The sequence below is a fragment of the Bombina bombina genome, chromosome 12 (assembly GCF_027579735.1).
Source record: "Bombina bombina isolate aBomBom1 chromosome 12, aBomBom1.pri, whole genome shotgun sequence".
Lineage (NCBI taxonomy): Eukaryota > Metazoa > Chordata > Amphibia > Anura > Bombinatoridae > Bombina > Bombina bombina.
In genome coordinates, this window is record NC_069510.1 from 44,673,907 (window position 1) to 44,687,737 (window position 13,831).

Here is a 13,831-nt window from a genome sequence, read left to right on the forward strand (position 1 = left end):
TATTGTGTCAAGAAATATACTGTACTGAAAAAAATAACCAGCGTTGAAAGGTATCTGAATCAGAAACTGCAACAATGATATTTGGTAATATATGTTTATAATCATCATATATTTATTTTCCTTATGACTTCTGGTACTAGATATTATTTTTGTTCCTATTACTGGTGATAATAGCAAGATGTGAAGCAATAAAGTGTGTGCTGAGTGATAGCTTTTATTTGCCTGAGGGAGCCGTAGCTGCACTATAGACTCCGGAGAAACATTTCTAAACAAGCCTGCTGAGGGCACAAATGAGACTTTAACTCTTTAAAACTCAATAGATCTTTTTTTGACATTGGACACGCCCCAGCGAGTGTGATTGGTCGCCTGCCAGTCCCCCTGGTGACGACACAGCAGTGGTTATATAGGGAGGAGCATCACAGGCTGCCCTGCAGTAGTAGAGTAGTGCAGGGTGAGGAGCGTCCTTTTCTTGGATAAAGGCTTCGGTGCACGGTACCTGGGATCCGCTGTCTAGGGGATAAGGATCTATTTGTCTTACTAGTAGCTCAACGCGCACGAGAGGATCTGATCTGCGGGGCTGCTGCAAGTTCACTGGATCTTGTTTAACCTGCGGACAACTCACAGACACAAGAGGCGCGCACTAAGGTAGAAAGGGGGGTTTGGTTCCCAGTGGGTTTAACTTTATATCTTATTTAACAAGACAATTTTATAAGTTCTGTAGCAGCCTATATTAATTTAAGGATCCGTGGCCCTTACTCTGCCTTACTGGGTATCCCCTGTAGCATCACTTCCTCTGCCATGTAATGTATCCTCTGTCCCAAGAGATAACCTTAGGGACCTCTACCCAATCTGTTACTTTATTGGGCATCTTTTTCTGTACTTTGGGGTACTGTCTGCTAAAGTTATACCCCTGACTACCTACTAGGGTACCCTGCTTGGTCTTTTTATCTCCCTGTCATAGGAGGTGCTTTTTGTCCTATTGATTTAAAGTGCTGACTTTGTCTACGTGGTGTCCTATGATCTTATGCCCATTGCCCCCTCTTATCCTTTGTATCTGACCGCGGATCTTATTTTTGTAATGTGCGGTTCCTATTAATGGAGGAACTTTTTTTTTCTTGTAATCTGCTTTCACTTATCACCTGGTGTCTGGGATCCTGGGATGTCCCATAACTATAGATTGTCATGCAGCTCCTCACATGCATTATCTGCTGTAATTCAGCTGTCACTGCGACCTATGTTTGGGGACGCTGCGGAACTGACAGTGTACAGCTGTGCTCGTCTAATAAGAGTTCAGAAATAGCTAGCTGAGGTTTCCAAAAAATAAATATAAATCCAGTGTTGAACATAACTTTTGGAAAATTGTTTTTATGACAATAAAAAACTTTTCTGCTAAAATTGAATCTACCCAAAATAGCTGCCCCCCCTGTTTTAATATTTAATAGTATGGTCTGTTAAAGTTTGTATACTGTACTATTGTATTACTGTATATAGCACCTGCTCATAGTACTGTAAGGTCATTCTGTATTACACTAATATTATTTTAGTTTTAGTTTCCAAATCAATGCACAATGGCACAACAATATCTAACTTGATCCATGAAAAGTTAATATATTTAATCATATGCCATAAATATGCTAACCCAATCAATAAATGTTGGAGAAAGTAGAATGAAACAGTTAAATATTGATGCCATTAAACAAATATTTAAACTTTTCTTTTCCTGTTGCCTTGTGCAAATCTACAGAAGACTTATCTAGATATAACAGCCCCCTTCCCTGGATGTAATTACTCTGACTACATCTCAGCAACTGCTTGCCTGTTCCTGTGTCTGTACAATTGCTAACATTAGCATATAAAGTGGTGCTGAATTTGTTTATCTGATATCCTGAACGCCCATTTTATCTTCAAGTGTAAGAGAAACTCATTGCTATTGTGATGCTAGTTAGTTGGGTATAGGGGTTTTTTGTTAAAGGGCAAATTAAAAATTATACAGATTATATCTATCTAGTGTAGCTTTGATTCTCAATGAGGGGTCAGGGTTTATAAATATGAGATGCATTGAATTCTAACCTCCTGTGTACTAATACAGCATTGTGGCAGGCTTTTAAGATTCTTAGGGACTAATATATATATATACAAACACATTTGTCTGCTTTCTAAGATATATGTGGATTAAAGTTATGAGTTAACTAGTAAGCATTGTCTCTAACAATTATTTAAAACAAATGTGAAATATTTGAGATTTTGAGCTGTTTTGGCTTCAGAGAGCAAAGTTCAGGAACCACTCTACTGTGTATGTGTATACAGTATGTATATCTATAAGTATTTGTGTATATAAATATATATGTAATTGTGTGTGTGTGTGTGTGTATATATATATATATATATATATATATATATATATATATATATGTAATTGTGTGTGTGTATATATATATATATATATATATATATATATATATATATATATATATACATAATCAGTTTATAAGGTGGTGTATGTTATCGTAAATATTCTACACTAGGTTTTCATAGTTTGTTTTTAGAGGAATGAGAAATGCAAAATATCTTTCAACAATGAACAGCTATAATGAGACATTGTCCATTCAGAACTTTTTTTCTTTATTTCTAATTGCTCATCTTTCCGCACCATATGCAAATTTTGCTCCACTCACATTTATACTCAACCCCCTTCGTATACAGACATATATACAGTCCACTGGTAACCAGAATTGTTGAGTAACTGTTAGAAAGAATTATATGAATCAATGCTGATGTGTAAGGGATTGGATATTAGTGTGATAATGCCCAAAGTAATGGCTTAGTCTGTTATGTGAGAAATATTGCTGGTACAAATTAAGATTGTGTCCAGAAAATTTGCTTTCCCTTTAATTGTGTTTCAAATTACGTTCTATGCCAGTATTAAATGTTTGGGACATTTCTTTATTATGTTGTACATAAAATAGCTGTTTTCCTTGTTTAAAACAAACCCATTTAAACGGGCTGTGCTTGCAGGGAGCGGAGCCATAATTTATTTTCTATACTCAAAGATCTCATCTAAAGGGTTTGTATATACAAATGTCAATATTTAGTATCTCTCTCCCAACCTCATCAGGAGTGATTTAATCTGATGCCTCTTTACATAACCTTTCTATAATCGGTGCCGCTGTACTGACATTTTCAGTTTAGATGGGGATACAACAGGAAAAAGTAGCTAATTTAAATGAGCTGCATATAAGCAATATAATACACTCCAGCAGGTAAAATGGATAATTGGGAAGACATATTTTACAGTACTGTCCCTTTTAAGGGACAGTGTGCTCTAAAATTGTCACCTTTTTTGTTCTCAATAATACGTTTTACTTGCTGGAGTGTATTATATTTACAAATTGTGACTTTACCTTTATTTCAGCATTTGAAATGTTTTTTGCTGGGGGTAGCCCTACATACCACTGATAGGTTCTATACTTAAAGGGACACTGAACCCATATTTTTTTCATGATTCAGATAGAGCATGCAATTTTAAGCTACTTTTTAATTTACTCCTATTAATTTTTCTTCATTCTCTTGCTATCTTCATTTGAAAAGCAAGAATGTAAGTTTAGAAGCCGGCCCATTTTTGGTTTACAACCTGGGTTGTCCTTGCTGATTGGACAGCACCAATAAACAAGTGCTGCCCAGAGTTCTGATCTAAAAATTGTCTGGCTCCTTAGCTGAGATGCCTTTTTCAAATAAAGAAAGCAAGAGAATGAAGAAAAAATAGGATTATATTAGATAGTTGCTTAAAATTGCATGCTCTATCTGAATCATGAAAGAAAAAAATTGGGTTCAGTATCCCTTTAAAGGGACAGTCTACCATAGAATTGTTATGGTTTTAAAAGATAGATAATCCCTTTATTACCCATTCCCTGGTTTTGCATAACCAACACAGTTATATTAATATACTTTTTACCTCTGTGATTACCTTGTATCTAGGAACCTTCTTCCAGCCCCTTGATCACATGACTGTGACTGTTTATTATCTATTGTCTTAAATTTAGCATTGGTTTGTGCTAGATCTTAAATAACCCCCTGTGCCTGAACACAGTGTTATCTATATGGCCCACGTGTACTTTGTCTCTTTGTGTTGAAAAGAGATTTAAAAAGCCTGTGATAAGAGGCAGCCCTCAAAGGCTTAGAAATTAGCATATGAGCCTACCTATGTTTAGTTTAAACTAAGAATACCAAGAGAAAAAAACAAATTTGATGATAAAAGTAAATTGGAAAGTTGATTAAAATTAAATGTCCTATCTGAATAATGAAAGTTTAGTTTATACTAGACTGTCCCTTTAAGTATAAGCTATAGAAAAGCTATGCAAACAAGCCAGCAGAAGAAATTACAGTGGGAAGTAGGAGAGAAGTGATAAAATGTTAATTTTCAAGTTTTGCTATACAGATAAAATAAAGAAGCATGCACAGAAAGGTATAAAATAAGGGTCTACTTACCCTGCAATTTTAATGGGTTGTGGTTTTAAAGAACTTATTTCATATACTAAAATAAACCTAGAGAAGCACTTTATCATACCCTCTTGTCCCCCTATGCAGCTGATATAAAAAGTTATTGAAAACACATTAAGGAAAAACAGTCCTTTTAACTCTACATTACTGTGTCCCCTTTACTGACACATATTCATCATTTTACAAGGGTGTTTTTTTGTTGGGCCCAATAGATTCCCCAAATACAGGAATCCATGAACAATATTTGTTAAATCCAACCCACATCTTCATACATATTCAATGTAACATCACTGACCTTGTCCATATGAATTGATATCCACAAGTGGTCTAGAATATGAGTAGACTAGCGTCATCTTTCCTATATACTCCCTTTAGTTTTTGTATAGATAGCTGCGCATAAAGGGGACATAATCTGTTACTTTAGTTTTAATATTAAATACTAAATAGAATATTTGATAAATTGAAATTAGTATTTTTTTTTCAAACATTTAATAAAATACTAAAAAAAAAAATCTAAAGAAAATACTAAAATGACTTAGAAGAAAATGTATACTGTGAGATGTGGGTGTAAAAAAAGTTCTTTAAATTTTTTTTCTGTTCCAGGATACTGACAAATTCCAACAGATATTTCCTGGATGGTCTATTTAAAAAGATACAAGAGCCACTAATTGTTAAATCCTTTAATGATCTGAGTGTTGTCGTGTTGCCAGAGATTACAGAATGTCACCATTAGTCCGTCTGAATGGTCTGTAGGGCTTGTCTGTCTTTGGCCAGTACAGATTATGATGTACCAAGGACCATACTGGCCCCAGCATTCCTGGGCTTGAGTCCAGGATACAAATACAGACACTTGTCCTGTGGCGAGCTGAAGTCTGGTCCTATAATGGTTTAGATCAGAGCTTCTTAAACAATTTTTGTTCACCTGGGAACCCTTTTTACATTGGAAATTTTGTTGTTACCTTTTTTATAATCTAAAACGAGCCCCTTGTCAGACGGGTATAAAATAGTTTTTTTATATACATCACTGTGCCTGACAAGTGGTTAATAGCAAAATAAATTAAAATTTTGTGGCTATTGCTTATCACTAAACTCATTTAGCTTCCATATAGGTTTTTATCTTACTCTGTGATCAACACCTGTGTACTCTGCACACAAATGTTCGGGGTTTTTTTTTAAGTGTGCATAAAAAATGTATTTCTTACATTTGTGGTCATGACTAAAATGTGTGTGTGTAAGCAAAACAAGGAGAAAGGACAGCACATCCGGACCGGGTACACACCCCATGACCCATAAACAGACTCAGCTTTCGTTGCTATCGCACTCACATAAAGCTACACTATTTAGTCACAGGCAGTGCGCACATTTGAAGAGGTACAAAATTAGCTATGTACTTCACATTAGTAACATATGCAGAAAGTGACTTGCACACTCTTGCATACACACACATGTATACATATAGGCTGGGTGTCCCACAACATTAATACAACAGATTTTATAATTTATTTGTTATGAACAAGGTTGTGTGAAGAATTGAAAACCTTTATCCCAAAAAATTATATTTAAAAACAAGCTGAGGTCAATAGCCTCCTATTCCTTTCAGCCTAATTGCGTCACTGCGGTTTGGTCATTGTACCAGGGAGCCCTCCTGCTCTGTCCCCTGTACACAGTAAATTATCACATTTTGTGGGGACCCCTAAAAATTAAGTGATCCCTTGGGTCCCAAACCCCAGTTTTAGAAGTTCAGGTAATTAGCTGGGGGTGATGGTAATAAGTTAGGGGTATAACTTTATAGTATAGTACTGTAAACATTCATGCATCTACCAGGATTCTATGATTCATGGGCACCAGGACACAAATAAAATGGCCCTGGTAAAATGCACTGCATTTTTGCAAGTGGAAAGGTGATGTAGGTCCCAAGAGAACCTCTCCCCTCAGTAGCATTGAGACACAATCCACTCTTCCCCTTATCAACCCTTACATGGCTTGAAAAATGAAGTTACAGAAAGTTATGTAGCAATATTTTTCTTACTATTCATAAAGATTTTATATTACAATCATTATTTTCTATGTTAACATTTCAGGTATGTTTTTTTTTTTTATCAACGTATATTATTGCTTGATAAAACTATTCAAGATCTAGGAGCCAGCTCCAAATAATCAGCAGTTAGAAAATTGTACCTAACTAATTACACTCCTGCTGACCCTGCAGCATACTAGGAGCTGTAGTTCCTAGGTATGGCCTAGAGATGAGGCGTTGAGTCTCAAATTTACTTTCATGATTCAGATAGAGAATACAATTTTAAACAACTTTCAAATTTACTTCTATTTAATTTGCTTCATTCTCCTGGTATCCTTTGTTGAAGGAGCAATGCTCTACTAGGAGCTAGCTGAACGCATTGGGTGAGCCAATAACATGAAGCATATATGTCAACAAAGCAATTTTTTTTTTAAATTGTATGCTCTGTCTGAATCACAAAATAAATTTTGGGTTTTATGTCCCTTTAAATTTGGAGATAATTTATGCCATGTCCCTTTTATGTTGCGTTAATGATTGTTTGAAGTCTTCCTTGTAGAATGTGCCGATTTCTAGTTGGTTGTACTGGATCAAAGGTTGTAAAATTGTAGCACAACACAAGTTAATCCATCTGTACCAAGGCAGGGGGGGGGGGGGTATATGTTAATTCTGGAAGTACCTCTGTTACGAACCAGACGTGTGGAGCCTGTAATATCACTTCCTCTGAGTTCCCTGATATAAAAAAAATTCATGTGCACACCCCATAGATCCTATTGTAAACCTGAAACTATTGTGTAATACTGTGAACCAAATTAATGGCCAAATTCAAATTATGAACAATCTGATCAAATTATGAACAATCAAAAATTGAAATATACTTATATTCCCACATTATAGCAACTATAAAAAGCCCACAAAGTAACCGTGAGCTGCAATGTTAAAACCTTTTCTGCTGAGTACAATTGGGGACTGACAGTGTGCAAGCAATGGCTGCGAGGAATATAGCCTTCTTAGAAACATTGACTGTCCCTGATTGTCCTCAGCAGGGGAGGTTTCAACATGGCAGCTACTGTTCTTCCTTTCTGGCATCAAAAGCACTTTAAAGGAAAAAGTAGTTTTTTTTATTTTTAATGTTTAAACTACTTGTTAAAAAATGACTGGCTTCAGGCATTTCTTGGCTTTGTATACATTGTATCTAGAATGTAATGTTTCATGCCCCTTTAACTGGGTGCTGACACCACATAGTGTCAATGTTCTGAGTCACTGACCACAAGAACACAAATCCTATACACAACATCAAACTTATCTGCTTACTGGGCCTTTAATTGGTTCTTTCAAATTCCCACAAGGCACAGAGACACTGACATGCAGAGCCAGTTAACAGGTGGGTGCAACCTAAAGCTGTATCAGCAGTGGGTCGTGTGTTGTAAATTAACTGCGTGTCAAATGTATATCCAATTAAGGAGTCAGAAAGAAAATTAAGGCAGATTCACTTTTTTTGGGGGGGGGCAGTTAAGAGTCTCTGCATTTGACTGTTTGTATAAGACAGTGTTTAACCCCTGCAAGCAGGGAACCTGTCAGTCTGCAATCGCCAGTTGCAATGCTGCACTGTGGCAACATTTATTGAGTTTGATATCCCTTTAAACTGAGCAACATTGTAGTAGCTTTGTATGCATAGCATTTCCTACAGAGATTTCTGGGCATATTCTATAATATAGAAGTTTATTGGCTGACAAGGAAAAGTCCTATAGTTCTATTGGTGGACAAATTACCCCCACAAGCAAAGGGTTTTTGCTACATAAATGTTTTTTTTTATTTTTTAAAGTTCATTTCTTTTGGATGCAATAGAGGGGGGAAAAACTAGTATCCATATAAAGGGTTAAAAAAAGTTAGCTTTTTATTGTACAATGTTAAACCTATAACTTTAAAGGAACATGATTCAGACAGAACATGCAATTTTAAACCACTTTCTAATTTATTCTCTTGATATCTTTTGTTGAAAAGCTGACAGGTAAGCTCAGGAGCGTGCACATGTCGGCAGCACTATATGGCAACAGTTTTGCAAGAGCACTAGATAGAAGCCCACTTTCCTGCAATGCAGTGCTCCAGGCATCTTCAACAAGGAATACCATGGGATTGAAGCAAATTTAAGATGTAAATTGAAAACGTTTTTTTAGTTTGTGTTCTGTCTGAATCACAAACCCTGCTAATAAAAATATTGGTTTGTTTTCTGGTAATGCATATAATAAAACTTACAGGGATAGGAAAGTCAAAATTAAACTTGCACGACTCAGAGCGTGTCATTTTAAGACGCTTTTATATTCACTTCTATTTTCAAATGTGCTTTGTTCTCTTGGTATCCCTTGAGAGAATATGCACATATCCTACACTAGTGGGAGCTAGCTGCTGATTGGTGCCTGCACACATTTGTCTCTTGTGATTGGCTAACTAGATGTGTGTTCAGCTAGCTGCTAGTGCTGCGGAATCTGTAAGTAGTGCAATGCTTTTCCTTCAGCAAAGGATAACAAGATCGTGAAGCAAATTTGAGAATACAAGTAAATTGGAAAGTTGTTTAAAATTGTATGTTCTATCCAAATCATAAAAGAAAATGGTGGTTTCCTGTACCTTTAAGAGGCAAGTGCTCATAGTTTAACCAGTGTCCAGGCATCTGTGTACAACAAGGGTCTGTACCTTTAAGAAGCAAGTGCTCATAGTTTAACCAGTGTCCAGCTATCTGTGTACAACAAGGGTCTGTACCTTTAAGAGGCAAGTGCTCATAGTTTAACCAGTGTCCAGGCATCTGTGTACAACAAGGGGTTAAATCTGACTCGGGAGGTAAAATTCCATTGTCACATTGGTATACATTAACTTCTTCTGTGTCATTATTTAACAGTCCGATTAGTAGAGCAGTGAAGTTATATTTCTAGCCTCCTGCATAGTTATTTCTCCGTATGTCAACATCATTTAAAACTAATGGGCCCTACATGGGTCTTATCCCAACACAAGATCAGTGCTCTGACTTGTTACCCTAAAGCTGATGGAAGCAATTTAACAGACCGGCTTGCAGGATTTTTATTTTGCTAGGTTGTCTGGTAGAACTTCCACACTGATCTTGGATCAAACGCAGATTATCGCGATTTATCTCTTAGACGTGTGCGGTTGTTTTTGGACAAATGTAAAAAACGGCACATTGGTCCATGATTTAATTTGTCCAAAAACAAACTCTTCCTTTTGCAGATAAAACAATTACTCTTAAAGAAAAAGGTTTCACTATTTCAAATTTGCACTGTTAAATAGTAATGCAATTGTCTGATTCTGGTGTCAGCCAGTAAATATAAAAAGTTCAAAAAAATAACTTTTTTTTTGGGCTCCTGTTGTCTTGTAGCAGTAGCCATAGCTGTTCCACATGGATGCATTGCCTTTTTGTATTATATATGTATTATCACAAATGCTTCTAGTAAAAGCTTTAGCTGTTTCAAGTGTATTTAAGTATGCACCGTGCACCAGCATTTTAAATACAGCACTTGCTTAGAGCTTAAAGGGACAGTTTACTCAAACATGTTCTCCCCTTTAATTTGTTCCCAATGATCCTCTTTACCTGCTGGAGTGTATTAAATTGTTTACAAGTATTTCCTTTACCCTCATATTGGCATTTGAAATGGTTTATTTAGCCTGTGGTATCCCCACATACCCTGAAAGTTTTTGGCCTCAAGGCCAAGCTGTGTAAACACAGCCAGTAGAAGAAATTACACTCCCAGTGGGATATAGAAGAGATAATGTAATAAAATGTTAATTTTCCATTGTTCTCTCCAAGTACAGGTAGCCCTCAGTTTATGCCGGGGTTAGGTTCCAGAAGGAATGGTTGTAAATCGAAACCGTTGTAAATTGAAACCCAGTTTATAATGTAAGTCAATGGGAAGTGAGGGAGTTCGGTTCCAGGCACCTCTCAAAATTGTCATAAGTAACACCTAATACATTATTTTTAAAGCTTTGAAATGAAGACTTTAAATGCTAAACAGCATTATAAACCTAATAAAATAATCACACAACAGACATAACTTGCATTAGTCTGCAAACAGTTCTTTCTATGCATTCCAATCTGGACTGATTTATAGACAGGAAGGTCTTGTTCCTTTGATATCTGCTCGATAGCTCAGGTCTGGTTAAACTGATTAATTTCAGCTTGCTTGACTTTGCTGCAACACAAGCGGACAGCTCCACCTACTGGCTATTTTAATAAATGCACTGCTTCTCAATGCTTTTCAATAGCAGTCACATGACTGGAAAAAAAGGTTATTCTGAAACTGTGTAAATTGAACCATTGTAAAACAAGGCCATCTGTTTTATACTCTGCAGTTGGTAAAAAAAAGTTGTTGGAAACACATTAAGGGAGAAACAATTTTATAGTGTACTGTCCCTTTAAGGTGCTTGTGCCATCTGGTATTGACTTAGTTTAATTGCTGACATGATACAAGCCCCACTCTGAGCAGCTGTAGTACATAACATGCTGGTGCACTGAGAATATCTAGCTATGCTTCACATGCACGTGCAGAGAAAAATGTTAACACTAAAACGGTGAGAACCTTTACCAGAAGCATTATGACAATACATGTATATTGCAAATATATTTCTTATCAAAGATGTGATTAATCTGTGTATTTAAATTTTGACTGGAATGTCCTTAAAGGGCCACTAAACCCCAAAATTTTCTTTCATGATTCAGATAGAGAATACAATTTTAAACAACATTCCAATTTACTTCTATCTAATTTGCTGCAATCTTTAGATATCATGTGTTAAAGAAATAGCAATGCACATTGGTGAGCCAATCACATGAGGCATCTATGTGCAGCCACCAATCAGAAGCTACTGAGCCTATCTAGATATGCTTTTCATGAAAGAATATCAAGAGAATGAAGCAAATTAGATAATGAAAGTAAATTAGAAAGTTGTTTAAAATGGTATTCTCTGTCTGAATCATGAAAGAAAAAAATTGGGTTTAATGTCCCTTTAAGTTTCAGCAGCTCTCCAGATGCTTCTCTGCTGCCCCATAGAAAATATTGTAAGAATGAAAGTTTCTGAACACACCCCTTAAAGATATCAGACAAAATGAGAGAATCTTATGTGCTGAATTAGTCTGAAACAAATGTGTCTGTGCTGAGGTTAATTACTTATGTACAGAGGATCTTTTACATTACGCACTCAGCTGTAACAGATCTTGGTTTTTCAGGATGTGTTGCAATTAAAGGAATATGAAACCCCAATTTTTTTTTCTGATTCAGATAAAGCATGCAATTTTAAAGCACTTTCTTAGAATTTTTCTTTGTTCTTAGTATCTTTTGTTCAACAGCAGCAGTTTTGCAAGAATGTTAACCATTTGCAAGAACATTAGATGGCAGAACTATTTCCTGCCATGTAGTGCTGCACATGCCTACCTAGGTATCTCTTCGACACAGAATATCTTGGGAACAAAGCAAATTTAATAAAGGAAATTAGAAACTTTTTTTTAAATGGTATGTTCTGTCTTAAAGGGACAGTTCCAAAATAAACATTCGTGAATCAGGGCATGTACTTTTAAACAACTTTCCAATTTACTTTTATTACCAATTTTGCTTTGTTCTTTTGGTATTCTTGAAAGCTAAACCTAGTTTCTTAGACCTTGAAGGCCTGCTCTTGTCTGAATGCATTTGGATCACTAGAGGGCGTTAGTTTGTGTTATATAGATAACATTGAGTTCACGCACGTGGAGTTTCCTAGGAGTCAGCACTAATTGGCTAAAATGGAAGTCAGTCAAAAGAACTGAAATAAGGGGTAAGTTTGCAGAGGCTTAGATACAAGGTAATCAGAGGTAAAACGTGTATTAATATAACTGTTGGTGATGCAAAACTAGGGAATGGGTAATAAAGGGATTATCTATTTTTAAAAATAACAATTCTGGTGTAGTCTGTCCCTTAAATCACACATTAATTTTTGGGTTTCATTTCCCTTTCCAGAAAAAGGATTTAACCCCTTCTAGCCAGTTGAGCCATTTGCATTAGATGCTCTGCTGTTGGACGACCAGGTTGATGATTTAATGGTAGTCGTAAAGTTTTATGTTTCCGGCTCAGATGCTCAGCGGCGTGTATTAGTGACACATTGCGTAACTTAATGTCCGTCAGACCTACATTATCACGTTATCGCGGCTCAAGCAATGCGAGACCCAGCTGGCTAGTGGAAAGCCCAGCGTTTGGATGCCAGATCATGTGCAAATCTCAAGTTAATTGGTGTGGAGGAGAGGATCCCTGGTCGCACTGTAATCTGAATCCTTTTCTGCGCAGGAGAATGGATTTGAATGTAAATACACCTTAATCTCGTGTTACAGGGAGATTATGTCCACCTTGCAGTTTTACATGCGCATCGTGAATGACGATGATGGGATTCCTTGTGTAAAATAGATCTCCTTTACAGCATTGTCCCTGGTCAAGAGTAGTTTTAGTAGTGTTAAAGGGACATGAAACCCATATTTTTTTTTTGTGTGATTAAGAGCATACATTTTTAAACAATTTTCCAATTTACTTCTATTGAATTTGCTTTGTTTTCGTTCTTTTGTTGAATAGCATATATAGGCTCAGTAGCTGATTGGTGGCTGCACATAGATGTTTTGTGTGATTGGTTCACCCATGTGCATTGCTATTTCTGCCACAAAGGATATCTAAAGAATGAAATAAATTAGATAATAGAAGTAAATTGGAATGTTTAAAATTGTATTCTCTATCTGAATCTTGAGCGAAGAAACATTTTCATGTCCCTTTAACTTAGGAGCCGGACAAGTTTCTAGAGCTAAGACGTGGTGCTGATAGAGATCACATTTAAAGGGACATGCAATTTTTTCTGTCACATGTATAACACTGCTGCCAGATGGCTAGGCACGTGCATGCTCCTGAGCTCACCTAGGATTACTCTTTAACAAAGGATATCAAGAGAACTAAACACGCGTAAAAGTAAATTGGAAAGTTGTTTAAAATGTTATGTGCTGTCCTAAAGGAGCAATTTCTCATACATTTTATATTCTGCTGCTGGTATTGCAAGTAACTCGAAACATATTAAAGGGATATGAAACCCAAACATTTTCTTTCAATAGTCGTATAGTGCATGTCATTTTAAACAACTTTCCAATTTACTTCTGTTACCAAATTTTCTTCTCTTGGTATTGTTTTTTGAAGGATCAGTAATGCACTACTGGCAGCTGAACACAGCCAATGAGCAGAGACATTTATGTGCCACCAATCAGCAGCTAGCTCCCAGTAATGCTTTGCTGCTCCTGAGCCTACCTAGGTATTT

General features: G+C 36.3%; 1 protein-coding gene across 1 annotated transcript in view; it reads left to right on the plus strand.

Annotated features, from left to right (window-relative positions):
- The first annotated feature begins 375 nt into the window (after positions 1 to 375).
- The window catches only part of LOC128642971 (LIM domain transcription factor LMO4-A), a 37,009-nt gene continuing 23,553 nt past the window's right edge, over positions 376 to 13,831 (plus strand). Inside the window, exon 1 of the mRNA XM_053695877.1 lies at positions 376 to 645. The gene's annotated coding sequence lies outside the window, so the exon portion shown is untranslated. The remainder of the gene's footprint in view (positions 646 to 13,831) is intronic.